The sequence below is a fragment of the Phalacrocorax aristotelis genome, chromosome 4 (assembly GCF_949628215.1).
Source record: "Phalacrocorax aristotelis chromosome 4, bGulAri2.1, whole genome shotgun sequence".
Classification (NCBI taxonomy): Eukaryota; Metazoa; Chordata; class Aves; order Suliformes; family Phalacrocoracidae; genus Phalacrocorax; species Phalacrocorax aristotelis.
The window spans coordinates 4,019,070-4,044,836 of NC_134279.1; the positions used below are offsets into that span (position 1 = coordinate 4,019,070).

The 25,767-nt window shown below is 40.2% G+C and overlaps 3 long non-coding RNA genes across 3 annotated transcripts; 1 reads left to right on the forward strand and 2 right to left on the reverse strand.

Moving 5' to 3' along the window:
• LOC142055996 (uncharacterized) lies at positions 1–25,190 on the forward strand. The gene is made up of 4 exons (XR_012660158.1): positions 1–158; positions 21,110–21,333; positions 21,442–21,572; positions 23,015–25,190. It is a non-coding gene; the product is annotated as an uncharacterized LOC142055996 (long non-coding RNA).
• Positions 2,903–10,248, reverse strand: LOC142055995 (uncharacterized). The gene is made up of 4 exons (XR_012660157.1): positions 10,097–10,248; positions 9,450–9,557; positions 6,994–7,106; positions 2,903–4,700 (listed from the first exon to the last, which is right to left on the reverse strand). It is a non-coding gene; the product is annotated as an uncharacterized LOC142055995 (long non-coding RNA).
• On the reverse strand, positions 18,183–21,487 carry LOC142055994 (uncharacterized). Its single transcript, XR_012660156.1, has 3 exons — positions 21,387–21,487; positions 19,741–19,805; positions 18,183–19,026 (listed from the first exon to the last, which is right to left on the reverse strand). It is a non-coding gene; the product is annotated as an uncharacterized LOC142055994 (long non-coding RNA).
• Positions 25,191–25,767: the final 577 nt, after the last annotated feature.

A 25,767-nucleotide genomic window follows, 5' to 3' on the forward strand; every position in this document is an offset into this window, starting at 1 on the left:
GGCATAGAACAGTACCAGAAGTGCAGTGAAAGCCGCAGTCTGTACTGCAGGAGCGTGGCAGTTTAAGGTCAACAGGAATTACTCGTGTCCAGTCTGATTTCTACCCTCACGATACGTGAATATTCAGTACGGTCTCCTCCAGATGGCACAAGCTATAGGTAAGCTCCTTCCCCATCCTGACTTCTGTCTGGAGAATCTTTCTGATTCACAATTGCAGGGAGGTCTTTCCATTTACTTAAAAAACAAAACAAAACAAAACAAAAAAACCAACAAAACCAACAAAAACAAAACCTGGTAAAATCCTGAGGAAAACAAAACAAAACAAAAGTTATTTCCTGGATGGTATCCTGCAGAGACGTAGCTTCTCGGTTTCTCCATTGGAAAACCATCTTTCCTTCAGCTCGTATTTTCCCTCTGTGATTCCACCTTCCACGGCTAAGTACCACAAAGGAGAAACGAGCACCTAAATAGCTTAATCACCGTGAAAGGCTTTTCTCTCCCAGCCTTAGCCATGCTGTAGTCACGACCTAGCTAAGTGTTTCTTCCTGTGAACGACAATACCAGAAGGGCCAGGAAGAGTCTGGGGTTTTAACACTCTGATAGCTGGGTTCCCAAAATAGCATCAAAGTGGTGTCACAAACAAACTACTTCTTCGTGCGAGCAAGTAGTCTGACTGCAAAATTATCACTGGAAATTACTGGTCCACTCACTTCTCTCATTAATTTTGGCCATCAGCATAAACCAATTATCAGCCAGATATCAATTAAAATATGACCGACCAATAATAGAAAATCAGCCAGAAATCAATTGAAATAAGACCGACATGTGAAATGAAGTGTAAATAAACCCAGCAGGAAATGGTAACAGATATTAATAGGCAATAGATAGACAATAATTACATGCACTCACCAACGAAAAAGCTTGGGTTGCCATACCCTGGGAAGGACAGCAATCAGCAGTATATACAGCGAGCAGGTTGCAACTGGAGGGTCTATCACTGCAGGTAGGCCGTGCAAAGGGGGGAAAAAAACAGGATTGCAGGGGGAAAAAAGTGACATCAGACCTAGGAAAAAATCTCCCATATTAAAACATCATTTAAAGGTAACTTCTGGCTATTTTTAAGGTATTTAAAATGTAAACAGCATTTAAGGATTTAGATAGTATTTAAAAATATTCTAAAAGTATAAATTCATACCAGTATAAATTCAGGATAATCAATAATTAAGAAACCATAGGACCGTGAATGAACTTTGTAGGTCTGATGAACTCTGTCCTGCAGTGAAATGGGTGACAAAGCAAGTTTGTGTCTTGTTGGAACCCTCTGGTACTACCACTACAGAAACATGAAATAGCGTTACTACTCGGGGGAGCTGCTGTATCCTTCCTCCTCCTCGTGCAAGTGAGATTGCAGAAGAGCAGTAACAATACAGGCAGACTATGCTGCTAGTGAAGAGATAAGAGAAAACTCATTTCATCTGATGTGTAGGAGTAGGAAAGCATGCCAATACTTTATTTTTGGAGAAGATTCTGGTATTATTTGCCACGTTGTGATTCTGAAATATCCTAATGAGGTTAATAGTCTGAATATATATATATATTTATTTATGCATACTGACTTATATGTGTACACACACATATAATGCGTAAGATATTCTAGTTCTTGATAATTAACCGAATACATGTGGAAGACATCTGGACCACCCAAATTCCTGGTTGCTTTCTATAATGTCCTGTTCCTTTCAACAGTTGCTGAATCCTAAGTTATCATGGCTTTTTAGGCATGCTTGCTGCAATGACTGTGGTGCTGGGACATCAAATCTCTGTAAGCCCTTTGGCTGCTTCCTCTGGGTGCTTTAACAATGAAGGAACTGAAGTAGAGTTTTCCTTTATTGATATAAACCCTTCCTAATGTACTGTACTGGGTAAACCAGGGTTTTTATCATCACCTAGACAGTGTAAAATGACAGGGAGCGGAAAATAACATGGAGTCAGCGTGGCTGAGTAGTGTCCATTGCCAGATAAAAAGCAATCAAAAGGAGCATAACCCAAAATATCCTACCAGCTGCAAGACTGCCGCAGATGACAGAGGCGATCCATGTGATGGCGTGTGTACGCAGGCTGTGCCTCGCTCCTGCAGGACAGCGCATGCTGCTGTACCCCCTCTCTGTGTCAGGGGCTAAATTCCTTTACGTGCGGGTCACGATGCTGCCACTGCACCCTGCTTTCCTCCCACGCTGCTGCTACCGCTCTCATAACTTCCTGAAGTTTAAGAGGTGACTCAATTGGAAGCAACTTCATGTATCTCTCTGCACGGGCTTGAGGATGTGTGTTTGTAGACAGACAGCTGAAGCGTTCATTGGATTGCTTGTGTGAGAATCCCGGGCTCCTTCATTAAGGAAGCAGTTCTGGAGTGACAGCCTTAATTTACCTCGGCAACAAAAGGTTATAGATAACGCTGATCAAACAACAGTTGCTGGCACTGTGCGTGTTGAGAGGTAATTTCAAGGTCAAAGATTAAACCAAGAGGCATTAGAGCTGTGCAGTGTTGACCAAGAATTTTCATGCCTTCAAATACTATTGCATACATATAACTAGAAACCTCTGGAGGGATCCTGCTTCTTACAGGCTCTGTATGCTGCTGCGTTTGATGTATCAAAAGGAAAATAACCTCACTAGAGGACGGTAGTTAGGTTTCATGAGGAAGAGGAGTTCCTGGTTCTGTACGTTGCATTAGTGATTCTCCGGCCTCCAGAACAACCAAGAATAGAGGCACTGCAAAGGGCCACCCCAGATAAAAGCTTCTCTCTTAATGGAGTGCAATTTTCTCTCCTTCTGTATGGCAGGGAACAAAAATGCCATCCCCATTTATTTCTCTCTTCTTTTTCCTTTTTTTTTTTTTTTTAAGTTGCTTAAAAAATGTCAAATTGCACAGGTACATCTGTATTGTCATTTACAAAAGTAGAGATCCGTGCCTAATCCTAGCACGTGATTTACATCAGCGCGTGTCACAGAGATCTTTCCTGGTCACTCTTCCTCCCTAAATATTCTGTTTGTACTCATTCAAAGCCCATTTTTTTTTGCTAGAAAAAAATCTTTCTGAGATTTCACAAGTTGCAGAAACAGGACACTGAATTCTTTGTCAGTATTCGCAGGGCAGGTATTAAAGAAATTTACTTTAAAGTATCCCTTTGAACAGCAGATCTCTTGAATGATTCACTTCCACCTCATTTCTATTAGAATACAGAAAAAATGGATTTTTTTTTCTCCCCTTTTTAATCCTATTTGATTTTTGAGAGATTGGTAATTATTTATTCTTTGTTTCATGGTACGTACTGCTAATCATGGATTTGTTTAGGGTTTTTAATGTTGTTTTTAGAAAACAGAAGGTGTCAAACCCAAAGTCGGTTTCACAACAATGCCATTACATAACAATCCAATTAGTAGCTTGTTCGCTGCTATTAATAGCAGCTTCCACATCTAAATCGCTTTGTGTAGTGCTACAATAACTGGCAAGAAGAGGCTTCGCATATAGTTATTCATTCGCAGAAGAGAATAAATGAACTTCACGGAGATTTATGAGATGCAGAGTAACGTCCTGTTTGTTAGTTGCTGGGCTGCTGCCTGTTCAAATGCTGTTTGCCTTGCCGGACTCATGGGAGATGTTCACACCCGGTGGACTGTTGTTGCCAGCCTCGTATATACATATATATCTTATGTGCATCTCATACAGAAGGCTACCAGAGGCAGAGCTCAGACCAAGGTAGTCTAAAGCCAGGATACTATTCTTTCGAATAGCATCTATAATTCGGTATTAAGTGTCACGTTTACAATGACCGGCACAGTGTAATTAATTCTGCAGTGACGGTGATGTTTCACTGTGGTTCAGCTGGAGTTCTGCCCCGAAGAAGGTTGTCATTATCCTCCATTTCAGCCGTTTCATAACGCTAGCCATTGCTGGTTGGGTGTTTGTCATGCTGCAGCCACTCGAGCACACACACATACACGGAGGAATCTGAACTCTCTTTCGAAAAATCTCACCTGGAGTTTTGATCATATTTTGACCATATTAAGCTGCTTGAGCTGCTGACCACAGAATCTGATCCAGAACTTTTCATAACTCTCTGTGCAAGACTTTTTTTTTTTAAAAAAGGAGAGATATTATTTCTCTTTTTTAAAAAAAGCTACTTTAAGAGTTGCAGCATATGAGTTAGTTTGTTCTTACATTCCTCTGTTCCTGAAATCCAACATGGAAGTAATGAATTCGTGAAGAGATTTTTCCGTGGCCTGATGACCACCTTCCACTCCTCATCACAGAAATTTCCTTTTATGTCCAATGTCCCGTCAGATATAAATATGGGTCAAATTCAGATATATACATGCTTCTAAAATAATTTCTTCTCCTGAGGTCCGTATTCTCCTCTCCCCGGGTATCTCCGCTGCTCCTGAATTTCAGACTGTTTGAGGTTTTGCATCTCTCATGCTCTCCATCTCTTCACTGTATCATCAGCTGCTGTCTACAGGGACGTAACAGTCTCTTCCACTCCTTTTCCCTAGGCACAAGTTACTTCACAATTAAGGATCTACTTACATCGGTACAAAATGAATTGCATAATTAACGGGCATGAGTGAATGTTGGGTCAGGTTTCGGTTTCTGCGTTGCCTCCTTGTTGATGTAGTTCTTCAGAACCTCTTTACTTGACCTACAGATATGTGTCCCCCCCGGGAAAAAGACAGAAGGAGAGATTTCCAGAGTCAGCACTCACTTCCAGAGTGAGTTAGTTAAAACACAAAAAGAACACGCACATTCTTTCATGGGCGTATCGAACCAGTGTAAATCACTAACGAGGTTTTTTCTTCAGTCTGTCATTTCATTTCTTCCTCCTGTCCATCTTATTGCTTTCCTCTCTCTTACTGTAAACTATTTAAAGTTAATAACCAATGTAAAATGTAAAACTGAAATAGGAAAATGTGAAATGTGAACTCTTTTATGTCCCTACGTAGTCTCTAGTGTTCTGCAGGAGTTTAATGACATTGTTCTTGTATTTTTCTTGCTATCCTGACAATGTATTAATTTTGTATGTTCACGTATTAGTGACTCATTTCAATGAGATTCGTTATGTATTTTCCCCTTTCTTACACATGTATATACCTGCAGAATACACAAGGGTCCCAAGCGACTTGCATACAATGGTGGTGAATATGTGGTCCCTTCACCCTTCACATTTGTGGCTAACTCTGCCTGAAAGAAGCTATGGCTCTTTTGGGTTGCTCGTGGGAAAGTGGAGAAGAAAATGGTTAGGCTTAAGATGAGTTTTCAGCACTTTTTGTACTTTCACACTGAGGGTGGAACTACTCCAACGTGTGAAAATGAACAAATGTACAAATGGCTGTCTGAAAATCTGATGTTGCCATTAATGGAATGGTATCTTTCAGTATCTAATGGAGTAAAGCTTCCTTGTAGCACAAAATTACCTCTCTGCCTGCTTACAGAACAGAACTAAACGCTGCTCCAGGGCTTGACTTCTTGCCCGCTGTTCCTATTTGTCTTCCTGACTTCAGAACTAGGTAGAAAACAGCGGTCAAGTTTTCCTTCTAGAAATACTTTAAAAGATGTTGCCTTCTTTTTGACAAATTTCATGTAAAAAGGGAGTGAAAACTAAGTTAAAAGCAAAGAAAGATTTGAGTAATAGATTTTCAAAACTCACTAAGCTGTTCAGAACTGGAACAATCTGAACAACTCAGAATCCTGTCTGTGTTTCAAAAGAGATATTGCAGGGATTGCATTAAATTAGGCTGCTGTTCTCCCGTTTTGTTGAAAAAAAATCAGTGTCATTTTTGTGTAGAATACCTGAGTATGATAAGCTTTAAAAATGGCTGGCAAAGTACTTGACATAGAAAAGCAGGCTTCCCTCTTAAACCCAGTGAAGCAAATTCACCTTTGGTGTAGATCTGTCGAGTGAAAGACTTACCAGAAAAAATTACAGTGACCCATTTTGTTTTATAGAAAATGTGGATCTGATGCTCAGATAATGAATCATCTATCGCCTGAGTGCTCAAAGCTACTTATATGGGAGAACATTGCTTTATAAAGTAAGGATTTGTAGGATCAAACTAGCATAAAAGCATAAGAAATGCCCTGCTGCGTCAAACCGTCGTCCTGTCCAGCCCGTATTTTGTCTCTCACAGTGAGGAAAAGCCATGCAGGCGTCGGAGCACAGAGCCAAGCCCAGTGCTGTCCCCAAACCTCACGCACAGCTTGACTTTGGTAACAGTACACATTATATACTGCATATACAAATAGTCGAGAGGGGACGGGAAGAAAGCGAGGGGATAACGTGAAATCTTCCCGTTCACAGAGAGCTACGTTGTGTCTTAGAAAACGTCTCCTCGAAGGAAGCCATTCAAAGCACTCACAAATAGTTCAGTCGGCAGTTTACTGAGCTGTTGATACGAAGGTGACTTTAGCCAGTGTTACGTTTGGTAAAACACACTAGTAGCCCACATGTATATGCATATAATTGTCTGGCTCACCCTCCCAGACAAACTCATTTCTTATTCCACAGTGGTTTTGTTTGCCAGCCATCACTAATGGGCTTGTTAGTGGGAACTGCAAGCGATGGGCTGTTCCTCAGCCTCAACCATCGCTTTTCTGAGCGCCAGGTCAGCTGGGTATCTTGCAAATTAAGAGGCATCACATCAGCTTTTTGGCATCCTGATGCTAGCTTTACGTGTTTTGTGTACAGCACCAACAGTATTTCAGACACAATCAAAAAAATATCAAACCATTCAAGCTGCTTTTCATCTGACAAACCTGCAAGTGAAGGATTAATATGCCCCAAGAGATTCCAAGAGATAAAAGCTTTGTGTTTAGTTCAGCAGCCCCGCAAAGGGTTTAGAAAGGCTGCTCCTGGGCGTTAAAGTACAGCCCTCATCTGCATTTATAATTTAACATCTCTGGAAGCGTGAACAACGATAGCTTATGAATAAACTCACCCATCAGCTGTAAACCAGTAAGTTTATCCATGATGTAAGATTGCTTCTTTACTTCAGCGTGTGGAGATGGGACTCAAGTTGTATCCTTTCTTTTATCACCTTCTCAATCTCAGCTGAAAAATAAGAAGACACCTATTTGACCTTGAAACCTCTGGCTTGAGGAAAAGATCTTCCATAGATGATTAAAGCAAAACAGTTCTGTGCAGTTCTCTGCCCTCGCTGCAGTCATTTTCGAGGTTTACTCAAGATTAAAACCACCAAGTACCAGTAGCAGTGCTGGCTTTACCAATTATGCACATTTTGGGAAGCTCGCAGAAACATTACAAGTTTCTGGTGTGAAAAAGACACCTGCTAATAATGAGAAGGAAAGAGCTTTGCTTGAGATGTAGGCACTGTCTCATAGTGTGTTGTCCTTAACAGGGAGGGTTGTATATTAGTCCCTAATGTTTTTCAGTACAGCACCTTTGCTTTGCCTTTCAGATGTTTTTTACTAAGGTGGATGAATACATTTCATAACCGAACGACTCGTGAGGGAATTAACTCGTGTGTGTCTGTAGAAGGAAAGCATATTTTCATCGTATCCGAGTTGCTAGGCTTGGTTCAGAGGTGACTGCATGAAACGTAACGGTCTGTTTGATGGAGGGAGTCAGGCACGGTGATTTAGTGATTTCTTCTGGCTTTAATAGCTGTGACCAGAGAATTTAAATGTTGCCAGCAGGTAAGGAGTTTATCACAGAGAAGCTGCCTTTTTAGGGGAGCCTGGGTTCAGCCCTGCCTGTGATTAACTGCCGCCTTTCCAGCCAAGCCTTCTGGAGAGGTTATCTGCTGAGAGCTTGAAAACTACCTGGACATCATTAAAACTGAAAGAGCTCATTTAGAAAGATAGTGGTAGGGAATGAATGGGGTCCCATAGGAAATCCTGGATCAGAGACAATAATCCAGTTGATAAGTAATGCGAAGGTATGCAATCTGCAAGGATAATCAGGTAGGAAACAGATAACCCCTAAAAGATCTGAAGCCAAGAGATGATTGGCATATTAAGCTTGTGACCAACGTTTTTAGTTAAAAAAATAAAAATGATTTAAAAATAGTAAAAAAAAAACCCAAACAGTGTAAAAAAACTGGTCTCTGTTTCCTTTTGAGACAGGAAAAGGTTTAGTCTTTCTTGCTAAAAAATAGGAAATAATTGAAGAAACACTGAGGGTACTGCTGTACAGAAAAACATGTTTATAAGGTCATTATATATTTGTATAAAGGACTATTTTCAGTTTATGAGTTTTATGTTCATTGCAAAGATTCATACAAGTTTTCTCAGCAAAGAGTCATCCAAGTATTCTTGATAGATTTTTTCAAATATATTTTTTAGAAAAAAAGAATAAAAGGATTATCTCTAAAAAACACTGAACAGCTTTAATAAATTATGATAACCTACAGCAGCCTAATCCAAAAAGATTGCTTGCCACCTAAAATGCACAAATGTACAAGACGAGTCATAATGCTACGAAATTAATGGCCTCTGAGAGGGAAATCAGGAAACAGGCTGGTGAGAGCAAAGCGCGTGGAACAAAAGTGGTTCTGTTTCATGCCATCAACAACCGTCTGTATCTGCTTGCTCTCCCGTCTTTAATTAACTTAGAAATGCGCTCGCTTAACTGAGTGTTTGCTAGTTTGGTTCTTTGTGATCAGATTTGGAAAAATGAAAAGAATGGACTGAATGTATGAAACTGCAATGTGGGTGACAACTTTTGACGAAACAGGAAGTCTCAGCAAGAAATTTATGAGTTACTTGGGTTTCTTTCCATTTTTTCTTGTCCTATTCCTTCGCAGGTAAGCCTGCCTACAGGCCTCCTCTTTGTTCTAGGTGTGCCTCATGCAGGAGTTGAACGTATAGGACTAGAAGGATGCTTCTGGGCCATTTTAGTCTTTCATATGGCCAAGCTTCTCCTCTCATCTTACTCTGCTAATCAGATTACAATTCTGCTCCATGCCAATACAACATTAACGGTTAGAAAACTTTGCTTAATATCCAGCCTATACATATCCATTTTCCGCTTGGAGCCATTTGTTCTGTTCCAATGTTGTCCTTTAATTTCCATTAAGCCTGTCCCCAGATGCAGTTAATGCCACTTCTGTGCTGAGAGTGAAACTGCATCCTCTTTCAGCCTTTGTTTTCAGCCTCTGATCAGAAATAGGTTTTCCTTTTCTCTGTCATCCTTGAATCTTCCCCTGGCAGCTGTTCAGATTTGATTTTCTCTAATATGGTAAAGTCAAATTCTATGTATTACTTACAATTACGTGTCTAAATCTTGTTATTATCATTTGGGGGGGGACACATCTCACCAGCCCTTCTCTCTTTCTGCTGAAAATATAAGAATGTGTTTCTATCTATATCTATTCTGATAAATTCTAGCACCACAAATCCCATACAACCATCACCTGAATAAGATAAAGCCTACCTCCAAGTGGTTGTTTCTGAGTGATGAAGGAAACTAGATGCTCAGACATCCAACAAGAGACAGCCAAAATGCAATGGGGATTTAGTCCGAAGGAGGAGACTCCCCCATCTGCATGAAAGAAAAGCGAGTTTGGACTGTGGCAGGAGGAGAGTAGACCAGATTTTTGATTCATCAAAGTCTTCCCTCTTACCTGTGTTCTCCTTTCACTCCTGAACAGTGATAGGCAGAAAGAAATTGTTTCTGTGGGAAACACTTGTGTTTCTGTCCCCCATTTTGTTTAGCAGAAATACATAGTGGTTGGACTAGAGGACCTCTAAAGGTCCCTTCCAACCTAAACCGTTCTATGATAGTGGTTTTTTCCACTTAGTGAACTAGTAGACCACTTCACTGTATATATATTGCACATATATACACTGATATATACCTTACTGATATATTTCCTAATAATTTCTTAAAAATAGTCTCAAGTTTCTGCTGTACAGCACGTAATGAAATACTGCAGCCCCAAATCCCATTTTTTTCTGACTTTAGCAGCGTATTACTGTATTTCCAGGGGAGATATATATGAGTTACACGGTTTGGTTGTGCAATAATAGCTGTTCAGGGATTTACAACCCTTGCTATCTCTTTGTCACAAAGGTACTTGCCAAACATGTGAGATTTTCTTTCAGGAAGAACCATCAGCCGCGCACAATGAAATCATGGATTATTGCTATTTTGGAACTTTCCCGAACTTGCTCCGGAGATGCTCTGGAGACCCATATAACCTCTTGCAGCGAGCCTCTTGGTGGTTGGGACCCTGTAAATATCAAAGACAAGAACAACCTCTGCTTATAATTGTCCAAAGAAATAAGTTTCTGGCTCCTTTCATGATGTCATTGACCTTGAGAAAAATAATTGCTAAGGTTAAAACGTCTCTTGGCGATCTGTCGAGCAGTAAAATTGCTTACTCACAGTCATGACAACCCCCCCCAGGGCCGGTATTTGTGACCTGCCAACTGCCTGATTGCGACTATTAGTTTTGGGGGTTGGATGGTTTAGGAAAGATTAAGATAAATTCTCTGCATTGATCTCAGACTGAGAGGAGAAATGCCGCTTTGTTATTTGGAAATGGATCAGTGGAAATAATTTTCAAACGCTACTGATTATTCATGAGCTGAAAACAATCGCTAATTCCTTGCAGCAGCAGAATTTTCTTATTTAAAACGAACACCATTGTTCAGAAATAGCTCCCAAATTGCCATCTCATTTGCTTTCCCCAAAAAGTATTAAATGTGATCAGTGCGCTCATGTGGGGAATCAAACAAATGATAGAAAATTAGTCCGTAGCAAACAGACTAATAGGAGTTTTGAAGGGAATTCAGAGATGCACAGGGCGAGTTTGCTTTCTTGGCTTGGTTTTAGGCGGTGCAGAAACTCCCTCAGAAGATTGACCTGGAGGATTGGAGTGCAGAGATCTATAACGTGCAGCCATGGACTGCCGAGCATCCCAGTCTGAGAGAGTTTAACCTGTCTTACAATGATCTGAGATTCATTTTACATTCTGCAGTAAAAAATAAACCAGCAGGAGTATGAATGGTCTTCCTTGAACAAGGACATGTGGTCAATGCATAGGAGAGTTACGTTTCTGGAGCTAACAGGTAAATCTGTATCGATAATAGTGCTCAACGGCATTTATGGCCTCATAATTACCCAATAAAGTTTCAGATAGCTCAGAAGAACATTGAAAAAAAGCATATTTAAAGGATCCTATTAGAAATCCTCCCCATCCCCCAGGAAAAGAGAATATCCATAAGCGCACCATTGGCTCTGTAAAAAGTTTTGAGGCGTCTGGGATAGTTTTCATGCTAGGGTGAACCAGGGGTACACTGGAAAGGAGACCCTTAAGCCAAGACAGAATGGAAAAGTAGAAACAGAAAAGAGAGTGAAAATCCCGTAGCAAGAGTCAGGACGGCAGGAAAAATATCAAGGAATCACTTAGCAAAACTGAAGACGAACTTTAAATCTATTGTAGCGGATACATACAAACAGTTGGAATTTTGTATTAGTTAGCGTGCATCCATTTTAGCTAGCATCACTTGCATCTGGTGGGGTTGGGGGGTTTTGTCTGGTTTTGTTCTTTACAAATGAACTGTCAAATCACTGGCTGGAGCCAGAATCAGGAGGGAAGTAGCATCAGTACCCTATAAAAAATGTAGGTCATCATGTCCTGAGATGATGACGAACTGGACACTTACCATCTTGAACAAAGCTCTACAAACTGAAGCACAAAGAGGAATTCATCATTAGTTTCCGCTACAAGAACACTCTTGGGCACAAGGAGTAGGAGTAAGTACCCGTCTGTAGTCTGATGGCAGCCTCAGGCCTCTACTACTGAAAGAGCCTTAGGATTTCTACAAATTATAGAAGAGTCCCCAAACTCAAAAAGCCATTTCCAACACCGAATAACGGTATGTTTTAGTTGGTGTTTCAGAGACAGTTTTACAAGCCAAAAACAATTTTATGCAAATTGAGATGTGAGAAAAAGAATTCCACTGGAGAAAGTGACGGACAATTGAGAACTCAATAAAAAAAACCCACAAGCTTGGGCTGAAAAAGAAAACTGCAGGTTAAAAAGTAGCCTAGCTTTGAAAGAAGTGAAAGTCATAATAAAGCAAGATAAATATTGCTACTTTCGTTTCCTTGGAAGTCAGGCTGGTCCTTTAAACAGCACATCCTTTGTTCCCAAGCACGGGGTAACCCATGTAACAGGAGGAGGAGAACATGATAGCAGTGAATGTAAGTGAAAACTTGCACTTTAAAGAAAGGGAAGCAAAGGGCACAAAAATATGGATGTGGCAAGCAGAGCTGAAAAGCTGAAAGCTTTTAAAATGTAGTCTCGGTCCCTACGCTGTCCATGGCAGTCTCAGACCAGTTTGGGAAGCAGTAACGGGAGCTATCACTCACACCACCCCAAAAGCACCTTTTTTTTTTTTTTCCAGGAGTTTTGTTTGGCAAGGTGAGAAGTCGTGAAATACCAAGGGTAGGTTGCATATTAGAAAGCAAAGAACAGCAGCCTTCCTCTTCTGAAAAGTAAAAATGAAAAAGTCATTTGGAATATAGAAAAATATAGACAGTTTCTGTAACTACAGCTGTCCGGTAAAATGGCCCAGCGCCTCTTTCGAGCTTATTAACGTCAACGGCAGGTTTTTGAATCTGACACTGAGTAAAGACACTCCTATTCTGGGTTGATGTAAGGGTCTGTCCCTTGGACAGAGTAAAATTTTCCAGTGATGCCATGGCGTGACCTTCAAAGCTGTCCTTTCCAGAAAGAACTGTAAAGGATCTTCCAACGTACCAGGGTCTCGAGTACAAGGTTAGCAAGAAAGCAACGCACACCGTGCTTGGCCTGAGCTCCTTCCTCTTGCCTGAGTCGATTATATATAAATTAAATTGGACTCCTGTATTCTCCCCATCTCCTCTCACAGCCTCTCATCAAACAGTTATTTAAAATAAATATTTCCTTCCTCCATCACTTCCGAATGTTTGTCAGCGTTAGCTGAAGTTAGCTGACTCTCACCTTGGGCTCACAAGAGAAAGAAAATCATAGAGCAGGATCACAAGGCTGCCCATTTCTTCTGGACCTGATGCTTTATTTCAGCAGCTCTGCTAGATCCCACTCTTTCAAACCTTTACACTTCTTGCCAGCTCAGAGGCTCCAATTGCAACATTTTCTTTACAGTTACTCCTCGTTGTGGCAAGCCAAATGTACATATTTTTCAACATAGATAAACCCCCTTCACTCGCATCTGAGAATAAGACTAATAAGGGAGCGTTCAATACATCTTACTATTAACGTGGCTACAAACAAGGCAGCCAAGTCAATAAATCACAGGAGATAGGCTTCTCCCAGAGGACACGAAGGAAGTAAATGAATAAAGGTACATATGTTAGGCGAGGTTGAGTCCCGAACAAGACATCTGTGGAAGGGAGGGAGAGAATAAATCTTTTCCTTATTCTCAATGGAACTGCATTAATCTTGCCTCAATTAGGCTTCTCTTACCTATTGCTTTCCCCCCATGAGCAAACAAATAAAAACTGTAGTAAGGAAGGAGAGAGGAGAGCCACAGCCAAGGTAGAAAGTAAAAAAAAAAAAAAAAAAAGAAGATATAGAAAATTATTCTCTCAGAGCAAGAGACAGTTAAGATACTGTGATTAAGCAAAGCGCAGCTCCGCTCTGAACAATTTATGACTTTACACAGCTTACGCACTACATTTTCTCTGCCCAGAGCCAAACAGCTAAAACTAATCCTTTACAGGGTGTTTTATCACGCAGGGAGAATGAGGTGACTGTCGTGAAGAACGGAGCCCCACTTGTAGAGCCATTTTCTCTGTCAGTCCTGGTGCCTTCCTAACGCAGCCCTGCGGGCAAAGATCTGTGTACTCCCCCCTCCCACTCGACTCGCTTTGGATGTCTGGTGAAGAAACACATTCCGTTTTCACTCATGCAGCGTACAGACCGCCTCTCTTGTTCAAGAACAGAAAGACACAAGTCGCTCTTACGTTCAGGGTGCCTGGTTCACGCTCACACATGCAGAAATTCCTGTGGTCTGTGTAATGCAAATGTTTCTTCATTGTGGAATTCTCTTTAGAAGGTGCTGACAATTAGCAATCTGCTAATCCAATAATGCAAGAGGGTATGTTTGTACCCCTATAGGGGAGCACGTAAGAACACCAAGACACGTTCGCATGTGCCTAAGGTGTGTGGGAAGTGTGGATTTAGAGGGGACCTTTGCAGGCTTTAAAGCGTGACCTGCAGAGCCTGTCCTCTTCACCAATCTCAGGGCACGTTAATGAGCAAATGACACAGAATGCAGAAACAGCAACAAAAGTTACTCACAGATTTCTTACCCAAATGTTGTTTGCAGTTGTTGAAATCACATTCTACTGCAGTCAATGAGATCTACCTTTTCTATTTCTGCTATAAAAAAAAGATTATATATATCTTCATCTTCTGTCCATCCATCTACCCATCACCTTCTGATATATCATAGCACCACAAATCCCTGTAACCATCACTGGATTAAGACACCATCCACCCCAGGTAGGACGCAGCTAGTACCTGCCTTCCTCATCATCACGCCTCCCCTGGGAAAGCCTGAGCCTGAAGCCAGGCAGAGGCCCCAGCCCCGGGTGCAGCCGCAGCCCCAGAGAAGCCAGGACTCTGGACATTCAGCAAACTCTCCCTAGCCCTGACAGAACCCTCGCCATCTCGGGAAGGTCAGCTATTTCCTTCCGCCTTGCTTTGCGGTTCCCACAGCCCTTCCTCTTCAGTCCTCTGCGGTGGTTCCCGTCTTCCCTTCCTTTCTCGTTTCCTTTCCATTGCATCGCGTAATCCTTTCCCAGATAAGCTGCCCTGGAGCAGAGGGAATAAGCCCCAACACCCGTCGGTTTCACTGCTACGACACTGTTCTTGACTTGGCATTCTACCGCTTTCCTGCCCAATTTCTCTTTAGAGCTTAAACTCTTCCAGGCAGGAGTGTCTCATGCTCCGTCTTTTCACAATGCCTAGCACAACAGCGATCTATTTAATGACCTTCAGATGGTCCTTTTTTGTTTTTTTTTTTTGTCCTTTGCTTAAATAATGCAGCTGATTCATTATTAGGAAGTCTCCCGCAACACAGAACATCTGTTTGTTTCTTATTTTTTCCTTATTCTGTGAAGTTGTCAAGTCAGCTTTGGGATATTTTGTCTAAACTTGATCGTTAGAACGTTGATGTAACTAGGATGGGAAACACTTTCCAATTTCATCTTTCGGGGATAATCCCGTGTTGATCTATGCTATTTTCAGATTAGACGTTTCTGTTAGGAGAACACCTTTCTTCACAGTGGCGTCTTTCGTTTAGTTTTGCAAGAGGTAATCCTTGGGTCATTAACACTTTCTATGGTCCTGTTGAGCTTGGCAGAGTTTTCTTTCCTTATATTTCACAGCTATTTTTCCCCCTATGTATATTCCCTTGGAAGGTTTCCTCCATCTGTTTTGTATTTTAATGCTTGGATGAGGCTCTGTATCTTGGGTGATGTGGCCATTTCTACACAGGGCATTATCTGTTTTGCCTTTAAAAATGTACCAGCTTTGCAAATTAGAGGCTAATGATTTGTAGCCCAAATGCTGCAAACTCTCTCATTACTGGGCAAACAATGACTTTTTTCCAGTGTCAGATAACAGATGGTGAAGAGAAATTTTCTTTCCTCTTCTTCCAAATCTACCATTTAAGCCAACAGGGAAAACGTGAGAAGAGGGCAGAGCTGGACACATGCTTCAGATTTTAAACATATTTGTTTTTAATCAGCATTTGGCTATAGAACTGGTCAGGTTTTAAATGTTAATTGCAGTTCTTTTCCCTATTTTGCTCCAAATTTCATACTCTGATTCAAAATTGACAAACCCTTTACTACTTTATACAGTTCATCTGCTTTTGTCTTTAAGACGTAGTGATATCGAAATACAATTGTTGAGTTACTCTGAGTTTTTAATAATGAAAAATAAATTAAGCTACATCGTATAAAATGTGTTTATATTTTTTCTTAGCAAGGAATTGCTATTGCTACAATCTCCTTGCAGCGAAGTGTTCTGTTCTAGAGAGATGAGAGAAACAGCTGAAAAAATGTCTATGGGATACACTTCATAATCCAGAATTTCATATACGCTCTAGAAACGTTACCTAATATTTAAACATTGCATTATGCAAGAGATAATTAGTACTTACATCACATCTATACAAACGGGTACATAAATTTTTGTCCGTCTGTCTGCCTCTATTGGATTATTCCATGGCTGGTGGTATCCCGAGGAGACACGAAACGGTGGGTGACGTTTAGCTCAGACTGAGTCCTCCTTGATTTGGGCATGGGTGATACTTCTGAAGGACTGAAATTTCAAAAGATGTTTCCTGTCGCTGTAACCTTCACCACAACCTTTGTTTCGATACCTGGGTTTTATTCGGAATACGTGCAAGGAGCAATACACCGTGTTCAGCTGGAGTCAACAGCATCTACAGATCGACTGACAACACAGACTGTTTTATTCTCTGATAAGGCTTGGTCCGACTAGATGATAGGGTTAAATGTATGTTTTTTTCTAATTGAAACCGTTATCTATCATGAGATCTTTATAACAAACTTTTCAATTTTAAGTCTTTATCAAGATCTCTGTTGATGTTATTAGGAATTTTACTTGAATATGTGTTGAGTAATTGTTAAATACTGGGCATTTATAAATTGTCTTGGCCTTGAAAGTAACTACGTATTTTATTGGGAAGCAAAGTAATTGATTATGATAAGAACCATCATAACTATGTAGTTGATTATATACTGGAAGACATCTTAATGTCTATATCTTGCTATCACAAAAACAAAAATTGTTTATAGACAAAAAGAAGAAAATGGTAGAAAAGCCCCATCTAAGAAATGCATGTTTTGCTTATGCGACGAGCCACAATATTCAGAGAGTACACGAAATTCCCCGGGGAGATGAGAACCAAGACTGAATAGATTATTCATCTGCTTTTTCTGATGTATTTTCTGAGTTGTTTTGTTCAGAGAACAAGGAAAATGTTTGTTTTATTCTTATAGTTAGTGTTGGGGATTTTTGTGTATGCTCTCGTTTTTATATCCAAGCTCTCTTGTCACTTCAAATGCACCCACCTTTTGCATGTTCTTAATGCCCCTCGGGAGTAATGAAAATGTTCTCATTTTTGAGCAAACCATGGCACTATCTTCTGTTCAATTCTGTTCCAAAACTTTCCATTAGCGGAATCTGAATCACTTCTTTGCCATCTTGATGGAAAAGGACAGGGAAAGATTTAAAATTTGTTTAAGCAATTTAAATAAGAGCAACCATTTTTCATCTTTCTCAGCTGCCTTGGCCAAAGCTTATCCTAATGCTTCTCCAAATACTTGTATTCTCCCCTGCATATTTACCTGATGCTAGCAGATGCTTAGCCTACGTGTCAGCCCTGTGGGGATGGGGCCACAAATGTCTTCCTCACAACTGCATTGAGCACTGTTCCTCTCGTGGCAAAACTTATCGACTTCACCTAGGCATCAAAACACAAATGAGGCCCCTCATTAAGAGGAATTCAGGTTATAGTTTCCGTTCCTATCCTTGCTTGAACTCAGCCTTCTGCAACCACTGCAAGGCTTTCTCTCTTTAAAATTCATGTATTCTGCGGATGGTGCTTGTAGCATCTTAACTGCCAGGGATGAAAGGCAACAGGGCAAAAACGGGCCCCAGACAACCGTTTTATGTGATAACCTTGTACAGAGCAGATCTGTGACCAAAATGGGGAACGATTTTCCATTAAACTGAAGGCAGACAAAAGTAAGAGGATTGAATAAAATAAGCCTAACCTATATGAAATGAGAGGCCTGAATGGAATATGTGCTGTTCTTGTGGAAACTGGAGAGTTATGTTTATAGCAGTTGGCGTACAATTGTTTAAAAGTCAGGGCGTTAAGTGTTTCGTCAGCGTTACGGTTTGGGACAAAGCTTAAAACTTGCTGGAAAGCAGAGGGTAAATGAAAAGATATGAGTTGGTTTTGTTGGTTTTGGTTTTTTTTCCCTTGAAAACTCAGGTCTAGAGCTAATCCTGTGCTTTGTGAGAACCTGATTCAGTGTTACCAGCGCAGTGTTGCTGTGAACGCTGCTAACAGTCTCCTGAGTGGTAAAACAAACAAACAAACAAGATTAATTACATGTTTTGAAGATTGAAAATTTACTAAGGAATTTTGACTTGAGGAAAACAGAAGAACAAGTTTTCTATTCATTTTGGTGACACAGATAGATATGAAACTCAGGGAAAAAGTTTGTTTTGTAAGGTTGGATACACTGTTAATAAAAAAAAAAAAATCAGATTATAAATACCAGACCCTCATGTAATGCAATTCACTTCCCTTCCGTTGATTTATGCAAGGATTAAATTGACTTAAAGGCCTCAACTTCTGTCACCAAGGGGTTTGGTTCTGTATATGTAAGAACTTGATTTCTTAGAGTCTTTTGTATTTATCGTTCCCATGTTGCGTAGAGAGGCTGATCATATCTCAGCAAAGCGCAGTCTGCCAAACAAATGACAAAACCCAAATCCCTCACCACATGACCTTGGCGTGGATCATTCTTTGTATATACACACGCACGCACATAAAAGTGTATATAAATTAACAAAATTATAGAAATAAATTATAAAAATAAAAATCACAAATTCATTATGATGACTTCAGCACATGCCTTGTCTCGGCTCAGTCACGTGCATTCATTCGTTCCTCATGCTGGCTTGCCCCTGAAGTAACAAGGTCTGTAACCAGAGAGAGAGTAACTTCTCTAAATCTCAAAGTACAGCAATCCAGGATTTAAAAAGTAAAGTGGTATCGTTACAGCAGACGAGGGTAACTCTGGAGAAACGGGTCAGAGCTGCAGTTCATCTCAACAGTGCTACCAATAAACGAGGTCAAGTTTTGCTTGCTTTTATTGTGCTGTTCCTTTGAAAGAAGAGACCTTTTTCTCTGTGTTGATAAGAGTACTGCATTCTCAAGCAGCAGCACTAGAAAAGATAAGAGCAGAAATCAAACCTCTGGTCTGCATGGCCTTTGGTATCCAGGCCCTCCTCAAAGACTGCGCTCAAGGCTTCCAGTATTTCCCTTTGTGCATTCCACCCAACTCACGCACAAGTCGATCTTTCGATGCTCTTTTTCACATGTCTTATAAAATGACATACATTCTTGCAATTGAGTGGCACAGAACGTGCATGGACACATAATAGCATTTTCCAAATATCCTCAGTGTAAAGGATAAACATGCAGGCTTGTTCGTAGCATTCTCTATCACTGCATGTGCACGCTCAGCTTATTAAAAAGACTCTGTCTCTGCAGAGCTACTAAAGGAAATGAAAATAAGAATCCCAGAATTTTCTGTAATTGCTTTTATGGAACGCAGTCATTCAAGAAGGAATTTTGTGCAGCTGGTAAAGGCGGTATAACTACAAAAAAATACAACCTTCCTATAAATTCTCTGCGATCCCTAAGGAAACCTCAGGAAACAGGCTATTGCAATGCAGATTTGCATAGTTCCCTGAAGAATACTGCACTTTCACAAATCCCTCCCCGAAGAGATTTAGCTTTTCAACAGCTTACACTCAAGTGCAATTAATTTTGATGGGCCCCGCGTGCTTACAAGTCTAATGTTTGGATTTTGTATCTACTACCACACGGAACTCTTCCTGGGTCACTACTTTGTGAGCTACTATGGCTCTACTTACTTTGTAGTCGTCTTCATCCTCTTTGTAAATGATAAGCTTGAAGCACACCCATCCCTCTGAACCAGCTGAAATGGAAAGCAACCGCCAATAAATAGTTACAGTTTTTGCTGTCAAGTATTAGAAGCGTGGAGGAAATACACAGACACCTCCTCTGTTCTACATCATGAGACACAACTTCGATTTATTTATTTGATATTTGAATTTTGATTCAAATGATGGAACTTGTGCCTAATACTATCGATGTGAATAATAAGACTCATTTGCAAGAACACAGGTGAACCTCTACTGCAGTTTTGTTTGCAAGTATTTACTAATTTGTGCTTTTTGTTAACGGCAAGTATTTGGACAGATGTTAGTATTTATGCAATTACTCACGATTTGTAAAAGTCTGATCAGCTTGTGCTACGAGTGAGCTGTTAATTCCTTTCTGATTAAAAAGGTTTATTGTATCAGGAACCATGAGAGTTAGCACTCAAGGTTTTTTAAGTTTTCTGCTTCGATATTCATCCAGGTATATACATCATCTGTTAAATATTTGCAGAGGAAACCTCTTAGAACAATGAAATATAAATGAGTCATTCGGTGGAGGCAATGCATTTTTTCTGCCAAGTTTTACCCAGACCGGTATTTGGGGGTTTTTGTGCAGGGATAGGATAGTCTAACAATCTGGCAAAGGGAAATCGATATCAGAATAATTAATTTAACTTTTTATTTTTCAAAGTCACAGATTGATGATGGGTCATGAAAAAAAAAATATTAAGCATTATCATTTTCCCTCTGCTGTGGGCAGATAAGGTAGATAGCGATAACTCGTCTGTAGCCATCCCCTACCCGACTCAGGGATCTCTCTGCAGAAAAGCAACAAAGGCTTCTGGCTGAAAATAACCATGATATCTAAGAGGGTAAATGCCCACCCTTCATGAGTGTATGCATTTTAAAGTAGGAACATAACATATCAAGGAGTCAGTACTTCATTGTCTATAAAGATTTCACAAATCTTGGCTGAATTTCCTAACTTAGTACTGGAGGGTGCTGCTCAGAGAAGAGAGGTCTGACATAAAGGGAAACAAGTAAGAACTGGGGATAGCAGGTGAGCAGGCCTGTTTATCTGATCGCCTCGAGCAATGTGGGAGGGACTACCAACAAATGACAGCCGTCACTAGTAATAAACATGGCATACGGGGTTCTTCCCAGGAAAAGCCAGATAGGTTAAACCATAAAATCACAGAACAATAAGTGCTCATTGTTCTTTACATTTATTTTTTATTTGACCCCATTTATGATACATTTCAGTTGCTGTACTCAAAAAGTATAACTATTTTCCCTACAGCTTCAAATTTGTTTTTTCTTTTATTTTTCCCCCCGATAGCCTCCTCTTCCTTCTCTCCTTTCCTTTTAATGTAAACAATGGGAGGACTGTAACAGCCATGCCAGCTGCTGAAATTTGCCGCTCGTTTGTAGAGGAGATAAAGTCAAAGCACAAGAAATGCAAATCACCTTGTCAGCCTCTAGAGGAAAGAATGAAACCCTCTCCACCTGGGATGAGGATAAATTTAACACTGAGCCAGAAAACATAAATTACTGGTATTTCAGGTAGGACAGTATTTTCGTAGCCACCACCCGACAGAGTGGATGTTTGCTCTTACCACTTGCTGTGTCTTGTTCAGGAGGTAAATATTGTTGTCGTGTTTCCCATTATAGGAATCAAAAGAAAATGGAACAAGTACGGCTCCAGGATCGCTCTGTGCTGGAAGGAAAAGCATTACATTTTTGCAAATGCTGAATGCAGCATGTTCGCTCTGTGGCTACAGACAACATTCTCGGCCTCTGACGTGAGTGAAGATCCCCATGTGCTTAAGTCTCTGTAAAAGCAGTGTTTAGATACGTGCTTGATTTAAGTGTAGAAATCAAAGCAGTAAATGAGCATTTAAGCCATCAATTGTATATTCATTTTCTCTCCCTTTCTATAAGATACTAAGTTTCTGACATTCTTGATATTATATAATATCTTCTACCTACTCTGTTTTTGCATTATTCTTGACTATAAGCATTTTTGAAGGTTGCCTCAATCGCTACATGCAGAAGTTCCCTTTAGCTCTAGGCTTCAACAACTCAGCTACCAATACTACGAAAACCAGAAAGCCTAACAACCCTTGACAGTTTACATAAATCCAATAGCCGTTCCAGTGAAATCTGATAGAAAACTCTGCAGCTGCAATATTTGCATCACTACATGAATTAAACAAGGGTTTGATTCACTTTCTAGGAGTAAAATGTACAAGAATCAGTTTCCTAAAAGGGTGCGAAGACAGTAAACTGGAGGGGGGGGGGTGTGGTGTTATACTTTTTTTTTTTAAAAGCAATAATTTCCCCCCCTCCTTGATCAAATTAAAGCTTGTGAACAACTATGATAGTTTCAATTTAGATCACTTTGGTTTTGTGAACACTTTCAATTTATAATACACGCTTAAGTAATTTCTCTCGACCAAATACAAAATACTTTCCTTTACGGCTGCCCAGAATAATAAAGGATTTGAGCTCTCTTAACTCTTACTCTCCAAACTCCAAGGGGAAAATATTATTGCATGCTGAGAGTCATTATGGTGTTTCCAGCCAAGTTATGAAAAAAACACTAGTTTTACTAGTCCGTCCTGATACTTTCTGAGCAGTAATGGAGATTTTTGGAAGCTTTTGTAGATAAGAGTTTCCTAGCAAAACTGAAGAGAGGCCTGTGCGGTCTTCATGCAGGCGTACGGGTAACCACGTCAAACTGCAGCATTTTGTACCTAATCCAACGTCTGCAGAACTCGTTTGCGGCTCTGTTTATTTCAAAGGGTTTTCATGTTTGCAGTAGGTAAAATGGCTTTATAAGCCGGCAGGAAGAGCCTGCTCTTGCGTAGCGCTAAGGTAGTGCTGTAGGAAAGCAGAATGTAAGCTTTCAAAGATGTAAAACTGCATTTTGACCGCAGTGTACCTAATAAACAGAAGTCTTATAATGTTTGAGTAACGCAGAATCAGAGTTTACAATCTCGTGAGTGCCTCGACGTCTCACCTGCCTAGAAACTTCTCGGCATTTCAATGGGATAGGCCAACTTTTTCCAAACACTTCTCCTACTAAGAATGAGTGTTGAAAACCGTCGCCACTCCCAGCCTGCAACTCCCATACCTTCCCAGGAAAAAAACACTTGATTAGATGCAACATATGAAAACAATATTAGAATACATTTACCATATGTGGTGGATACGAATATTCGGTAACTTTTGCCTATTACAGCTCATTCCCTTGGCCATTGCAACACTTAATGATACCAAATCCTGCCTCGCTGCCTGGAGATTTTGCTGCGATAAGATGCTGCTTTCACATTGTACCTGGATTCTCTTCGCTCCTGTGTTTGCCAAGCCTTTGGTCTAGACCTGAAGTGGGCAGCCACAGTTAGCAACCGACGTCGTTCCTGTCATTATAAGGAAATTGTCAGGCATCTTTTTCACCTCTCTCTGTAATATAACATGAGAATATGTCTACAAATCGAGCATGACATCAATGTAAAGTGAGCTATAATGACACTTTAGCGGTTTCTTAAAAGAAAAGTAAATAATCTAGGTACGTGTAATAAGTCCTGAGGGTACCTTCTACCTCCAGATAGCTCTCTCCTTCCACTGCCTACTGTAGGATTACGAGCTTTCAGTACTTACACCATTACTGTTCATTTTCTGCACAGATGATTTATTTTACGTACAAGGAAGACAAAGGAAAAAGAAAAGAAAGTAAAACCTTAGCACAAGGTGAAACTATATGTTTCCTCTTTGCGATGTTATAACCACTCTGGGAGCAAAAGTGTTTATTGAGTCTCTTTTATCTTTAATATATTTAGTAAATTCTATCTCTTTCTAATCAGTTAACCGTTTCTCATACTTCACTGACACTTCACAATAAACTTTACTGAAGTCTCTGAAAAATGTGCAGCTGTGAAAAAAGCATTAGCAAGATGGTAGGATGCATGAGAAATAAGCAAATAAAGAAGACAAAAGTTGCGATTCCGTTACATGAAGCAACAACGCAGCCCTCTGCAGCCAGCCTGTACGGCGCTTGCTACCTCGCAGCACGAAGTGTGCTGCAGAAGCAGAAGGATTAAGAGAACAAAAGAGATTGAGGGGGCTACAGAACCCCCGGTGTGACCAAGGACAGAAAAGATGGAGGCGCTGCTTTCTGACGAGAAACTCACGAGATGGATATGTTAAAGTAAATCAGATAAAGAAGGTGACTCAGAAGCTTCTGTCTCTGCACCTCACCGCCCAGGAACAAGATGATATTCAATTAAATTAAAGGTGTGAAAACCAGCACTGACAGAAAAATACCTCTCCATAGTAACTAAACTGTGGAACACAATGCTATCAGAAGCCCCCAAATCCAGCAGCTTGGCAAAATTCACAGGGAGGGACTAGACGTTTATAAACACATCAAGATGACTGAGGGTTTTTTATCATATCAAATGCCATATATACGGCGATTTAGGCCAATATGGAACTGTTGCAAACTACAGCAAGAGCCAGCACAGAAGGCTACAGGTAGGTCCTTGCATCTTGTCCTGAAGCACCTGGCACAGATACTACAGGAGAAAGAACGGGATTTGGTTTTGAAGTGACATGAATGAGTAAATGACATGAATAAAGACATTGCATGTTTACTTTTGGACCCTAACACATAGATTTACTTATTTTCCTTGCCGTATCCATTCAGTTGTATAAAATATAGCTACATAGTTTATTCCGTTCTTTTTGTAACAGTTTGACGAATGTGGCGTAATTCAAAGTTTTCATATTTATTAAAAAAGTGCAAGGAAAGCTACTATTAACAACAAAGGTTGACTGTTGGTGATTTGTGTGTGTGCGTGCAGTGTCCAAGGAATCATTTTCTTTGAATGCTGAAATTTTTACAGGCCCTTTTTTTTCCATGCGTCAATATTACTGCAAACATAGCGTGTGCGTGTGACTCTTTTTCTGGAAGACAGCATAACAACTGGAAAAAATGTATACTCCCTCTTCCCCATGTTCTCCCCAGTGGTCTATATAGCTTGCTGTATATTATGTCCTTAATAATGAATGCTGTTGTTCTAGCATAGCTATCTTCTAACTGTCATCTGTTTTTACTTAAGTCATTCTAAAAGACTTGGGGGTTTTTTGATTTTGTTTTTACGCCCATTTCAACTAGTACCTCATACCATGCAGATCACCGAAGTGAGAAAAAGAAAAGGTCATGACAATCAGGGAAATTTTTAAAGAGGATTATTTAGCGCAATCAAGTATCTGTTAATGCTTTCCCCTTCTACATGATTACTATTTTCTGCTTGGAAGTCATTTGCTGCAAGAAAATGACGTCTCCTGTTCCTGTAATACCTTAAGAATACATGTAGATATTTCCCTAGGTTTAATAAATGTTGTCTCAGAAGCGTATTAGTCGACTTTTATTCCGTTTTGGCTTACCTACACCGTTTGACACAAGCCTTTGACGTAGCTATAATTAAATGCTATTAGTTAACTTCTCTCTGAATCGAACCGGAGCTGAGGCATCACAGAATAAAGCCAGGCTCCAGGATGCCTTTCTGGAGTTGGTGTTGTATCCCCAAGAGTTGGAACAGAACTCTACCAAAACTGTATTTCTATACGTGATTCATTCTTAATGTTGAGGCCAGCTTTTAATTCCCGAGCCCTGTGCCAGTTAGACTTTAGCCCATCAAAAGTCATTCTTTCTTAGAAATTACACTTTACTTACAATAAATTCACCAGCCTAGCATTTGGCCATTTACTGCATTTTTTTTTTTCTGGCTAGTAGTAGAGCACTCTAATTTATTGAGCCAAATCTTTGCATTTTCACAGAAGTTTTACTCAGCACTTAATTTGCCTAGTGAAATCTGTGTTATTCCAATATTATATATTAGAAAATAGTGAGACTTCTGCATAAAAATTACTGATAAAATTACTAATAAACTATTTCCTGATATGCCTCACTGTTTACACATAAGCCATGCC